Here is a 14,772-nt window from a genome sequence, read left to right on the forward strand (position 1 = left end):
ACTGAAATCTGTCTTAGAAAAACCCCACAAAGTGCATCGCATGTACACACTGTTTTCTAATTAAAAGCAGGACTCACACCTCATTTTCATCAATGGAGTTACTCTGGATGCAGTCTATGGTAAATGAGACAAGGATCTTGGCCTAATTCAATAAATTTCTTAAGATTTCCATTAGTAACACTGGAGTTTTAGTGAAAAAGACATCATACTCTTACAATAAATCTTATTGGGGAAAAAAGTTTGTTTTTTAGTACATTAATCCTACACAATTACATTAAAACTTTGGTGAGATCTCAGGAGAAATGTTTACAATGTCCTGCTGTCTCAATATACTTCCTCACCAATAGCACTAGAATACATGAAGAAACTCTGCAACAACCCTAACATATAATTAAAAAACTAGTTTCAGTTTGTGTATATTCAAAGTCTCTAAGTCTAAGCATGATTCAGCCACACCTGTTTTTCCTCATAAGTATCATTAGTACTAATTACTTACAACTTCACTTATGGCAAATGCTGGATGATATTCAATTGTTTTCAATATTGCTGAGAGATTCTAATTCCACTTGCAAGGCAGGAAATGGGCATCGACAATTGGTAAAGGTGCTTCAAGCTTTGGGTTAATAATACAATTGTGATATGACTTTATCCTGATTCATCCGGAAGAGTTTGCCTCCTCTTTGCCCTTTGACAACAGACCCACTATGAACAAGGCATCTAAACTGCAAAGCTTCATCCAAGCTAAAAAGATCATGTTTTGCCTGACAGCTAGGCCAGATAGAGGCAGCTTTTGGAGACCAGAACAAAAAGTACTAGCTATTTTGGATGTCTTAAGAAGTACATTCTCAGTGCATTTCTGCAGAGGTGGACATGTAAGCCTGACTTCTTTTTTTTCCCCCAAACCTCTCAGCCTAAAATCACAGTTATCCTGTCTTTGCTTTGAACTCCAGTTGCAACTTTCTTCAGAGTTTATCATTGCTTTATCAAGCACTAGTCACAGAGGGATGAAAATAATCAAAGGTGTTCTCCAGGTCACAACACACTTTCCAGAGATTTCTAACCCAATCTTAAGTTCTTAATTTTGACAACCTGGCGACCTTACATATTGTTAGTGAAATGATTAAACATCTTCCTCTTCTACCAAGGGATAAATTAAGACTAATCATAGCTTGGGATCTCTAAAATCAAATTACTTGTACTTTAGATTCTGCCTTCCAAGCCTCATCCCAAGAAATTAGCATTCCCACCTGCCTTCAATGTGAAAGTCAGAGCTACATAGCAAGGTACCCCAGAGCAATATATTTCAACAAAGTTAGTCCAAGCCCCACTTCAGTGATGGCTTAGTGTTCATTAGTATACAGGATCTGTTCATGACTGAATCACCCAGCAGAGCAAATCTGATATATAATCAAATGTGGGCACAGAATGACATTTTTATTGCATTAGCCAGAACACATGATTTGGAGTTTACGCTGACTTTAAGCTTACTATGGAAAGACAGATGGTATCTGATCCAGGGTAAGGTTTCTCAGAATAGTTAATCCATTAATATTTTGGAACAGAAATGAACCAGTGAATTTATACTAGAATAACACTTAGTGCTAGATGTCTGTGACATTTCGATCTATTACCAAGATCTCCAGTTTTTTATTTACCCAATCACTAAACACCATCCTTCACCAATAAGTCTCTGTTTCTCATAATGTGCCTTTCAGGGGAAGGTTAAGTGCAGACCTGGATATCTGACAAAGTGAGCCTCACTGGTTCAGGGAAGAGTGTGTTCCAGCAAGGAACTGCAGAAGGATCTCAGGTACAGACTGTTAATGTTTTCAATGCTCTGTGGAAAACACAGTGATGGGAAGATAGGACAAAGGTTGTAAACCATAAGAAAGGCGAAAAACAAGTCAGTTCAAATATTTGTTTTACATATGCAATGACAAAACAGCCTTGAAGCACATGAAGAACCATTGCCACTGAAACACATTGAAGAGTAGTGTTTGCTGCCCACACTTAAATGGTACTGACTGTACTGGCTAGGTCAGGCTAATGATGGTTGTATGTTCTGTGTTGCCAGTATACTGAGACTCCCAAGGGAATACAGTGGTTTAGGATAACTTCTCCTCTGTTACAGGGCTGGCAAGGAGTGTCTTGCAACCTGCAGCTCTTCCTTATCTTTGCTTCAATTTAAAGGCAAATCTCCACAAATTCTGTCTCTGCACAGGTACATATTCCAGATCTAGAGCCATCCCTGACACGCTCCCTGGGACTGCCATCTTGCCTCGGTAGCTGAGCTCACTTCAAACAGCAATGTCAGTCAAGAAAGCCAGGAAAGAAAAAATGAATCAGTAGTGAAACTGAAGGAAGGATTATTGGTTGATAAGGAGGGCTCTGTTAAAAATGAAGCTCATATAAGGGGTAACAGCTGCCTTAGCACTAGTACTGGGTAAGGCAGAAGCAATTTTAAAAAGCTTAGAGTATGTCTATTATTTGGTTTGACATAATTGCATTTTACAAGAACCCACAAATGCTTATGTCCTCCTCAAAAGTGAGTTTTCTAATTATTAAACAAGTGCAAAAGAGGGCAGCTCTGAGCATCTGCGCATAGTTCAGCTCTTGAGAAAATTAAGATCTTCTAATCCAGCCATAAATCCAACTATGAAGCCCAGGGTTTACAGCAAGACTGTTGAAAAAAAAATAAAAATAAGGCAATGGCAGCTTGTTCTGCATTAGAGGCAGAAGAACTGTTCAGAGAATGGATTTTTACTGAGTGTAGCTACTTAGTAAGATTAATGAGTAGAAATCACATTGCATGGTGGTCAGTCTTCAGTAATTTAATTGAAACAAGAACTAATTTCAAGGTGATATAGAAGTCCCTCTGAAGTTTTTTTTCATGGAGCAGAAGCAAACATGTTTTCAGGATGTAAAGGAAAAGTATTTACAACATTTCACTTTACCCATTGACTTATTAATTTGGAACTTCTGGACAAGGGAAAGGAGTTGAAGAAGAACAAGGAGGGAACCATGTCCAACAAATCTTGATTAGAGATCTCATTTGGAAACTTCAAGGGGATTTCCAGTATCATAAAAATTAAGAACAAGGAACACCCTAGGATGTCATGTCTCTGAACAGGTTAGAAGGAGGCATTCAGAAAGCAGAAAGTAAACCCTGTTTCCCACTAACCATCACTCCAGGTAGGGCTGAGAAATCCAGGATGGAGCCTGGAGAACTGAGGGTCAAATGAGAGGAAGTAATAGCAGACTTGTCTAGGCTTGCAGAGGGGTCAGTAACCATAAAGCATGTCTGAACTTCATGACATTCAATGCTGCTTGCTTGACCTTGGTGAGGGGCAGTCTTGCAAAATCCTAGCTGGGAGCTTTTATGCTCTTCAAAACATCCGTATCAGTAATGAAAAGTTTTTCCATCATTGATGCAACTGATTACAGGAAACTGATAAACTTGTGTACCCCCATAAATATACTGATCAATAAAAATGTCCACAGCTGACTACCTATACTTATCTATCCTCGTTCCAAATAAGTTGCATGGCTTATGATAAAATTATGAACCTGTAACAGTGTACTCTGTACTACAGTGGTTTGCTGGGACACAGCAAATGTTTTGCAAGTGGTCCGTAATTTCAATGTGAAGTTTGCTACTAAAGATGCACAGCAATCTATCAGATGGTAGGAGCACTGATATGCTCCAGCAATCCACTGCTTTAGAGAGTCAAATAACAAGTAGATGGAGCTGCAGATTTGTGGAAGAAAAAGCTCTATTGCCATTCGAACCCAAGAGACAATGCAGAGCAGAGCAGTTAAAGATAACACTCAAGGAGAGGGAAAGTCCTGAACATAGACAAATAAAAAAAATCGTAGGGTTTGCCAAGTTACAACCCTGAAGCTCACAGGCCATCAGCATGCAGCTGGAGCCAGCTCTCAGCACGAAGCAGTGCTTTAGAAGAAGGCTGCCTCATTCCACAGCTCTCACTTCAGCCTCTGAATAGTCTCAAGTACCAGCCCCATGCAGAGAACATTAAAGTAGTCCTATCTTTTGGTAACTATGACTATCATGACAAGTTGGTTTTTTTACACTAATTCCCAGGTACATAATGTAAACCCTAAACTGTTTTGCTGTGCTCTTGTTTGAGTATTTACGCCTATGGAGTGATTAGCTCAATACTTTTGATCTCCAAGTTAAGCAACAGGAATTGACTTGAACTCTTTCTCTGTTCTCAGTCAACCATGACCCCAGATTTCCTTCCTGCATTTAAGTACATGGTTTTTTGTTGTTTATTACGTCATTCTGACACCTTATGGAACCCCTGTAGTGTAGTGCCATAAACCTGCAAAAAGGCCAGTGGGAAAAAGAAAAAAAAGCTCCTCATAAAAACTGTCACCCACAACAGCACGTTTCTATGGTAATACAGGACTACTTTGGGTTGTTATGGCAACTAAACCTTTAAAAGCCATAGCATAAAACCAAAGCAAAAAATCACAAGAATAGAGCTTCATCACTGCTCTTCTCAATTTCATAAATCATTCTCAGCCTTCCTACCCCAAACAAAGACTAAATTGGGAGTTACAATGATCAAAACTCTTTAGGAAGAGGAAGAAAACCACTTTGTTTCATGGCAATAGGTGTGCAGAGCCTTCTTACCACTCTCTTTTGGAAACAGGGACTAGAAGTTCTGGTCTGCAAGCAGAGCAAAATAAATAAAAAAGTGATAACAATGACAGTAGGACTAATTGCTGACAGTAGCCCAGTGGGGATGATATCTGGACTATCTACCTTGTGGGAGGGACAGACCAAAATTACACAGAACTAAATTCTGGGTTAGCTCCTTAAATGCTACTGTGTATTTCATTATTTCTTTGGCAAGTTTTTTTCTTATGGTCAGATGCTGCTGCCAAGAAAATGCAGAAAATTTCTAGATCCATACACTTGCTTCTATATAGCTTCACAGAAATTTACTGTGAAAAGTAACATTTTCATCTAATATCAGATAGGTTTCAAGATATATTATCTTCACTAACTTGGGATGGGCTGCCACTGCTCCCTTTTCCTATTCTTTCTTCCCTGCTCAGTATCCTGCATATTCACTCCCACCTTCCAGCTCCACAGTTTTCTCATTTATCTACCAGTTATGTTCATGTCCTATTACTATGTTTGAAAGAATTATATGACCATGGAATGGAACTGACAGTATGCAAACACTCTCTTCCAATTCTGATGAGGTGCCTCAAAACTTGTACCCCAGCAGTGCATCCCTTTGCTGCCCTGCTGACTCACTTCAGCCTTCATGCACGTCATACCTGGCTGAGGTCACCCAACTCTTTTCACTTGTGACCCATACCAGGGGTCTAGAGTTGAAAGGAGAGCATACCTAAAGATTACTCCTCCAACTATTCACATCTTCTATTAGTTAGACTATAAAAGAAGCTGTAAGTTCAAAGCAGGAATATTTATGTAAATCAGGAAATACAGGAGCTTCTTTGCTGATGTAAGTCAGAATCAACCAGTTCACTCCAATGTTTTGTAAAGCTAGTTCATAACAGCTGAGATGTGCTCTCTCAGGATTTCAGGACATCAGTGTAATACTATTCAGATCATCATTTCTTAGTAGTCTGGGAAAGTGCCTGAACCTTCTAATACAGTAAAACTTGGTGCCAATATGACTCTGAAGCAGGTTGGCAAAAAGCCTGTAGACAGTCTTACAGAATGTCACCAGGCACCTCTGATAATCGTACCCTGAAGCAAGCAGGAAGAAAATACTATTGCTGTCTATTAAACATAACATATGCAGGAAGATGTGGTAATGCCAGGAATTAATGAAGTCAGGAGATCCTGAGCCAGTTTCAGAGGTGATGTGCATTTCAGTAACTTGCTGTGAGCATAAACTGGCAGACATTTTGTGTGCATGAGAGAAGAGCACTACCACCAGCATCAACTCAGCCTAGGACAACTTTATATGAGAAAAAGTATGATGGCTCACTTCACTGTAGGGCTTCAGTCCTGCTCAAAGTTGTGTGTTTCAGAAGTGCAGAAGCAATAAGCATGAGCTAGGTCCTCATACCTGGGATGGTTCACAGTCTGGCCCATTTATCAACAGCACCGCTGAACACCGTAACAGCTTATTTTCTCTACATCTCCACCTCTGTTCCCATCAGACAAATTCTTTTGGTATGTCAGAACAGCACTTACTTGACAGCTCCTCGAGTCCCTAAGCAGACAGATAGGCATTGCATCCCCAAACACAGACATAAGTGGCTTCATGGTTTCTCTTAGTTGTGCCAGTAGTTAATGGCCCTCAAGAAGCTGTTTTGCTGTTATGATCAGTCATAGTTCCAGAATGAATCCCAGAACCATGAGGACCAGAAGCAGCTGACACAGGGCTCACCTTGCACCCAAGCAGGAATAGCATCAGCTTAGATCTTGAGATCTTTTTAAGCCTTCAGGCAGTGCAAAGGAAACATACACTGGCCTAGGTCTTCAACAGAAAATGTCAAACGTGCATCCCCTTTACTGATGTGAACTTGCACACCACTTACAAGAGCTATGAATTTTGCACTTCAGGTCCAAATTCTTTCCAGGACCAGCCCTTGTGCAATGGAGGGTGTTACAGACCACCATACTTTAAACTTAAGCCCAAACTATGAATTCTACTGTGACTAAATGCAGGAAATAAAAACACATAAAAGATGTGGAAAGACTTGGTCCTTGAGTTTTACTGTATGCTTATCAATCACCTTTTGGTATGTATCTGGAAGGGCTAGGAAAAAAATCTTGGGTTTTAGCAGTGTCTCGAAACACAGAAAAGACTTCCTTGGAGGAAAGGGTCAGCAAGAGTAAAGCTCCTTCATTTAATTGAACTGTTTGGCCCATGCTGAATGCAAGCAAAAGGTTACTGCAAAGCACATGGAGTAGAGCAAGCTTGAGATTTAAGTAAAATAAAGACACTTGGGAGATGCAATAGGAAGCAGTTCCACTACAGACATACTTACTTCTTTCTTTTAGCTTGGAGGTTAGAGCAGGGGCTCTAGCATCCCTGGTTCTCTAGATTGCTTGGACAAAGGAAACCTGTGAGGTTTCTACTGTTTCCACAGAATTGAACTGATTATTATTTCATTTACATGTCTAACATTTAGGTCATGTAGCTGTCATAGTTTTTTGCTCATGGTGCATCTGTACACAGAATCAGTACAGTTATGTAATAAATTGGTTTAATTTTGTACACTCTTTTCCCTCTTCCCTGGTTGTGCAGAGAGCAATACCATGCACTCATCCTGCTGATGGGACAATCATGCCATTGACCTCTGGACAACACATTCTACCTTTCAGCTTGAGCATGTGAGACAGATATTCCCCATGCCACTTTACCCTATGCAAACACATCTGCTGCCAAGGACAGTATTACAGACATAATTTGCAGCATGGAACCAAAAAGGTGAAACCTCAGATAAGAGCTTTGTAATTGGAAATGGGTCCTTAAAGATATGGATTGCTAATGCAGAAAGAGGTAAGCTCAGAGGATATGTCTGGTTCAGAGGGGGAGAAAACAGAATATTAAGTTATTACAATGCATGGCACAGAGAACTGTGAAAAGCACATGTGCTTGACAGATTGCATGTGATTGGAATGAGGGCCTCAGGCATGGAAATCTAACTATTACATATAATTCTTTCTTTAGTCCTAGTAATTTCAGTATCAAATCTTACAGCAAACTTCATTTTTTAGGTGAATGACCCATGCATCTCATGGGCTTGGCTTTTCACACACGCAGAGGTGAATCATCATTACACATTATTAATTGGACTGATGGACAGGTTGCCACTCCCTCCATATTCACTGCCTGCTCTTGCACTTACTCTGCTCTACTGTCACCTAGGGAACACAGAGTGACTGGCCAGACTGATTAGTACATGGACATAATTTATGTGCACCACCTGAGGAAACTAGCGGACATCAGGGTCTGTGGTTTTTTTTAATAGACTTCTGAAAAATACATATAATTAAGCAAGTTGTGAGTTGATGAGGCAGGGGTACCAAACATATCTGAGGGGGAGCATGTCTATAATTGCACAAGAAAGTGAACAGATTGCAGGAGAAAATCATCAACCCAAAACATTTATCAGTGGACAGCAACTCCTGACTGATTTCCTCTTTTCATTTGGGATGGTGAGGTTATTTTTATTTTCCTCCTCAGTTTGTTTCTGCCCACTGTTCTTACAGGTTTTCATTTCAGCACAGCCTACTGGCATCCCGTTCCCAGAAATGCACTCTTCCTCTGCCAAGAACAAAAACACAAAGCAGAAATGTTCCTTCCTCAGTGTTTGCCCTCTGGAAGCTGGATCTTCTAGCTTTTGGAAAGTCACAGCTTCTGCTAGTCAAGGGAGATGGGGATATGCACTTTGCTCCTCTGATGCATTCTGCCCAGATTTCTCTCAATACATATTTGTGAGGCAATTAAAAAAGCTCTAGGTGTATTCTCCATGGTTGGAGTACTTGAGATTAATAGAATTAAGTCTCTTTAAATCTTATAGAAAGAGCTCAGAGGACAGAAACTGTTTTGGGTGTTCAATACATCATAGCATCCAAGCCAAAAAGACAGCTGTAGAATGAGTGGCAGGGTAACAAAGACTGGAGAAAAATAACGCAGAAAAGCACTAAATTCACATTGAGCAGGAAGAAAAAAAATCCTCAAAATGTCAGTGTAGCCAAGAATATTTTGTTAGAAATCTAGTAGTATGTGTTGTTTTTTTATTCTGAAAGCTCCAGTGGGGGAAACATAAGGTGACAAAAGAACATCAGCTTTCAGTTTTAATTAGAACATTCTTAGTCCCTGTGGGAAGAAGCTTGAGAACATGACCAAAGGGTATCCCTTGGAAATCAAAACAGAAAAGTAAAGGACCCAAATCTTTTGTTTTATTTTGGAATTTACCCCATGAGTTATACAGTTTCTATGCATTGTTGGCCTTTCACCTCTAAAAATTTCTGCCTGGTGACAGAAACAGACAAAGAACCATTCAGCTAAAATAGAACTACAGATGTTTCAGAAACTGCAGCCATTCTATTTTGGCACCAATTCATAATCAGAATTTTCTGATTATGTCTCTTGTCACATTAAAACCCATAAACTAGAATGTGCACATGCTGATCCATATAATAAACTCTCTCCTCTGGAGCTCATTTACTGAGATCAACTTCCTCACATACTGCCTCCTCAATAAAGGAGTACCATGGCAAAGCAAACTGCAATTACAAATTTTTAAAAAGGGGAAAAAAAGGACTTCCAACCAGTCATCTTATCTGACAAGTGTGCAGAGACAGGAGTGTTTCCTTAGACCCACAAGATCAGTAAGTCCTATCTCTTTGCTTGATTTCCTCCTAATTAACATCAGCAAAATTAACCTTCAATCACAGTTAAAAACTTGTCTCTTTTCTGAACATCCTAAATCCTTCCTTTGTTTGGCTCTTCACCAAGATAAACTGGAATTCAGTGTTCACTCCTGTAGTTTCACACACAGGTGACAAGCATCATGAGACAGAAGAGCATGACACACCCCAACATTTCCCATAGCTATAGCTAAGAAACTGAATTCTTCACCAAGGAAGCTTCAAAGCTTCTGCAGTAGAAAGAAGAAAACAACATGATATAACAATCAGGAATAGAGAATCTTAAGCAGATAGTCTCCACAGGGACATTTTCAAAGAGAAAATGTATTTAATTTGTGGAATAACCCCAGGATGAGCTATGTACTGTAGCCTGACCAATTAACACTTCTATAGAAGTCTTTCACAAACTAACAGATGTTCCTTTTATGAGCAAAGACAAGTGCCATTCGGCCTTTTTAGACACCTATAAAAATTCAGATAATTTTAAGCTGTTTTTATAGCTGCCTGACAATTTTATTAATGCACTCTGCTACGATGTGATCCTGTTTCCTTCACAAAAAGACTGACTCATACCATGGATTTTTACACACAGTAATTAAGGTGCATCTTGCTAATGCCTTGATTAGTAAGAAAAGAAAGTCTATTGTACTGACCAGAAGGAACAGAAAGATCTCTGTGGGATTTAACACAAACAGTGTGTCAGCCCACAGAGATCCTGTCTCAAAATGATCTGTAGAAGCTTCAAAGGTTTACTCAGTGTAAACTGACAGACTGAACTACAGAACCTACCCAGAATCAATTTTGTGGTTCAAATTCTGGCTTCAGCAATAGGTGACAATAAATTTTAGATTTTAATCTTGGCAACAAGGGAGTATTTCACATCATCATCAGAAGAGCATACCTATAAAGTGCAATCTTTGTAGAAGAGCTTAGGTCTATGACAGGTATAGTTTATTAAAGCGAGGCTTCACTGATGGAGGCAAATTCAGGGAAATTTATACAGCACCTGCTGACTCTGCCTGACTCTCACTGGTGCCATCAGCATCTCACTTTCTGCCACACTAAATGCACACACAAAGAAAAGTTATGTATGCATCTGATATTACAAATGTATGCATAATAGTTCTTGTAACAGTATCATTACTAAACCACCTACACAAGATGTTGAATTTTGTGATGGTTGTGAGGTTTTTTTGTTTGTTTGCTCTTTTTCCTGAAGAAGCTGCAAAAATAGCATGAACCTAGATTGTTACCTCAGGCATTCTGCAGGGCAATATGCCAAAGCACCCACATACGGAGTGTTTACAAATTTTAAGTTTGGGATTGACTATGTGCCAATCTCTCTTCAGCTGCGGGCACTTGATCCTGCACCAAAATCCCTGTTGACCTTTTCTGATATTTATTATGTCGGTATGGATTTTTATCATTGTTTGAGCTCCTGACACAAAGCAAACAGCTTCTATAGCATGTTTTTATTCATGCAAAGTATGAATATGGTAATCTTAGTCTTCCTATTAAGCTTGTCATTTCTCCTTCTTGGATGCTTGGTTAATGAAGGTAGGTGATTCTGCCTTATTGCCTTCATCAGCTTTCCAGAGAAGACTTACTTGCACAGATGAACACTAATTGTAGCTTATAGTCTCTGGATGACTTAACGTACAAGTAGAATTATTTGAAATACAATACTTATGTACTATCCCATCTCTGTGGTTTTAAAGTACTTAAAATATTTATCACATCAGCTAGCTGGATTGTCAATACTGCCTTGGAGTTACAACATGTATTTACAAATACTATAATGCCTTTAGATGTGGCATTCAACTTAACACAGAGTCCCTTAACACTGATCTCCGCAGCGATTATTCAGGTCTCATTTGTGGGTCTCAGCTGTGACCCACACATAGCAATAGCCTAAGGAACCAGGCAGACACAAGAATTGTCACCTGACACTAGGTAAAGTAGAAAGACTGTCTCTTGCTATGTATACAAACAGAACCCAGCACAAAGAGGCTGTGATCCAGACTGGAATTCTAACCTGGAACACAAATAATTATGATGACTCTTACAGTTAGGTCCCAAATACCATTTACAATGAGTGCTCTTGAGAATCGATACTTAACATGTAGTTAAAGCAAAAATCAAAAGTTTGGAAAAAAGAACTCACATTTAAATATCAAGAGTTTAGGTGAGCAAGAATAAAAACAATTAGCTGATGTGGCCTTTAAAAGAGCTTTAAGACTAATGGCAGAGAGTATAGCTTTGGACTGGTTATTTTCTCAGAAGAATTCACACAATTTCTATGATAAAAGCATATTGGTTACACTAATCCTTGCTGTCTGAAACAGTTTGCAGCACTTCAGCCAAGAATGCAAATGATCTACAGTCCCACTCTTCTGCCCTTAGGCTAGATGCTTGCTCAAGTTTAAAACTGTCGAAATCCAGTGAAAGATGAATAGAAAACATAATCAGTGTCAACTAAGTCACAGAAAACATGCATGACAGGTTATCTTCACCAGACTGGCTGCAGACTCAGACCTTTTAAGTCAAGATTTTGGAAGTATATATGTATCTGTCCTAGAAAAAGAGACTGCTTATCTTTGGGAGAGCAAGAGAGAATACGGCTAAAGCATAAATGTTCAAATACCAGCTGAAAAGCTGGGTCTAATTCTGGAAATTTAAGTTACTGGTTCCCAAAGACATATTTATGCATAGAGACTGAAGCTTGCATATAAAAAGAATAATAATTATACAGTCCACAGTAGCTGCTAAGAGAGATTTTTAAATGTTACATTGCTTGAGATACACTGTTTCAGGCTAGCAGAGAGGTGTGAATTTCTCCCAAAGCCCAAGGTGGCCACTTCAAAGAAGAGATTTTCAAATAAAACCACATATGTACAGCCCTCATTTGTGCACTCAGTTACAGAATAGTTGGATCATTTATTGTAAGGGCATATGCAAAGAACTTATCCGAAAAGGGCAGAAAAGCAGTAATTTACAAAGGAATCCTACTCCTTTTTTCCATCTACAGAGTGAATGTAATAGTAGCTTTATCATCTAAAATATTAAGCTATTATGTAAGAGTTTGATCTTTTCAGCAGCTCTTGACAGGAAGAAGAACCTTTGCAGAACAAGGATACTAGGTATTGCAGGTGTTATTTAAAACATACTGTGAGAACAAATTGGACTTGGTTAAATGACAAGATCATCCTGAATCTGAGTTTCTTTCAAATGTGGTGTCCTAGAAAGAAAGAACCTAAGCTACTGGTCTCTCTTGGTCACTATTTTTGTTTGGAAGAAAAGTCTTCCCAGGCACAGAAATAACTGCAGACTCTAGGACCTTATCTATTTGTGTGGCTGTAAATTGGAAGAGGCTGTGTTGGACTGTCTTATCAGTTATTCTGCAGCAATCCACAGAAGAAAGTTCTTGCCTTTCCTGCTCTGATGTGAAAAAACTCTACTTTTTGCTCAAACAAGATTCTTGTGCAAGCAGGTTTATAATGGCTACTTCTAGAAAACAACTGGGTGTTTGAACACTGCTAGAAGGAGAGTCTGTAGACCTAAAACTGCCCTCTAAGCTGGAGTTGGGTATGGTGGTAGGTTCCTTTAGAGAGTAGAACTTCCCATCATAGGAGTTTTGTTTCTCTTTTGTTTAAGTAATACTTCAAATAAGATTGTCCCTCTCATAAACTAATTGGGAATTCTGAGGGAGAAACAAGAATAGGGGGTTAAAACAGTAGTTAAAAACCAGAGCTTTTATAAGAATATTTGGGGCTAACTACATGAGACATCCTTTGCATCTTTTGTAATGCTGGTAGGAGAAATAAAGAGACAGTGAGGACAAATTGAGAATCATCATATGATTTAAATAGATATTTTACAAAGCAGTAAAAAAGCAACAGTATCTTTCCAACTTAATTGCTCTTGCTTTCCAGGATGATCCAGTTTCATTGAGTCTTTGCCTAATGCAACTGCACCTAATGACACAGGCTGGAGAAGAACCTTGTTCACAGAAACTTTCGTTTCCTTCTCCTCAACATTTAAGATCCCTATTTTGAGCATATTTGTATTCAAAGTCCTCTCCCCCTCTGCTCAATTCATGGGACTATGGATCTGTCCCATTAGTTCTTTCTTTGGGCATGACCATCTGGGAGATGAGCAGATGTAGACTCTGGCCAAATTATTGCCAGGATTAAAAGAATTGTGGAGAAGCAGGTGGTCAGCTGGAATTAAAAAGACAGACCAGACAACTTAAAAAATCATACATTTGGAAGTTGTGATATGTATATTATGAGGGCTGGCAATAGCACAGGAATTCTGTGTCTGTGTGTAAGCTAGAGCTTTTCACAGCTCTAACCAGCTGAAAAACCTTGCCTCATTGTATGGAGACTGACTTACACCCACTTTTTTACTCCCTGTAATTATCCTTCTCCATGTTTCCATATTTGCTGTCTATATTTTTTGCAGTCTTAGGTCTGACTCTGCTCCATGTTCCTTTCTTTACAAGCAGTCTTTATCCTTGGTTTCTTTCTCCAGTAAAAAAAAGATATAAAGGGACCTGCACTGAAACTATGGCAGAAAATCTAAGCAAGGAGATGTTCCCCTTCATTGTTTCAATTAAGATTTTGCTGTCTTTGACCATACAGTGCTCTGTGCCCAAGTTCGATTTATACAAATTTCTTGACCTGCTACATGATGCTAATACACCATATTCAGTAAAATATTACAATTAATGGGACAGTAGCACACAATGAGACAACACAATTAGCACAGCATTACTCCCTATGCATACATTTATGTAAATCATGGTTGTCAAGGTATATATTTATATGCAACTCAAGGTTCAGTGTAAGGAAAGACTTGGTGAAGAGGCACACAGAATACCTGAAGAGGAAGAAAAACTTTACTTAATTAAGCAAGTTTGTGAATAGTTCAGTTAAGCAAGAAGGGGATTGCTTCTGGTCTGCTGATGGGACATCAATATACTCAGAGAAGTGAAAGGAAACAAATGCCATGAGAACTAAGTGCTAGAGCTGAAGATAATAGTTCCTGTCCCTTGGTTGGGTACTGTGAAAGGTATAAAGGCCATGTGGATTTCAGCATGGGATAAGTACAGTAAATGTGCTCTTTTTTCTGTTGTCTTTCTAACAGAGTGGTTTATTTTGGCTTCTGTAAAGAAATAATTCTATTTGCTTAGGCTGATTTTGCTTGAGGTTAAGTGAGCTTATAATATGCATCTAGGCAGGCTGTAAACCTCCAAACCAAGATACTGGAATATCTCTGCACTTACCAGCACTGCAACACATACTTTGAGGGCAAGAGGAGAACAACAGGACATGTCTCTGACTCTGAAAAGCTGGCAACACTGGAGCCTGGGAGAA

The 14,772-nt window shown here is 39.1% G+C and overlaps 1 protein-coding gene across 5 annotated transcripts in view; it reads right to left on the reverse strand.

The window, feature by feature from the left end:
* The window catches only part of LARGE1 (LARGE xylosyl- and glucuronyltransferase 1), a 275,262-nt gene that overhangs the window by 90,006 nt on the left and 170,484 nt on the right, over positions 1-14,772 (reverse strand). The window lies entirely within an intron of this gene.

The sequence above is a fragment of the Apus apus genome, chromosome 1 (assembly GCF_020740795.1).
Source record: "Apus apus isolate bApuApu2 chromosome 1, bApuApu2.pri.cur, whole genome shotgun sequence".
Taxonomy (NCBI): domain Eukaryota; kingdom Metazoa; phylum Chordata; class Aves; order Apodiformes; family Apodidae; genus Apus; species Apus apus.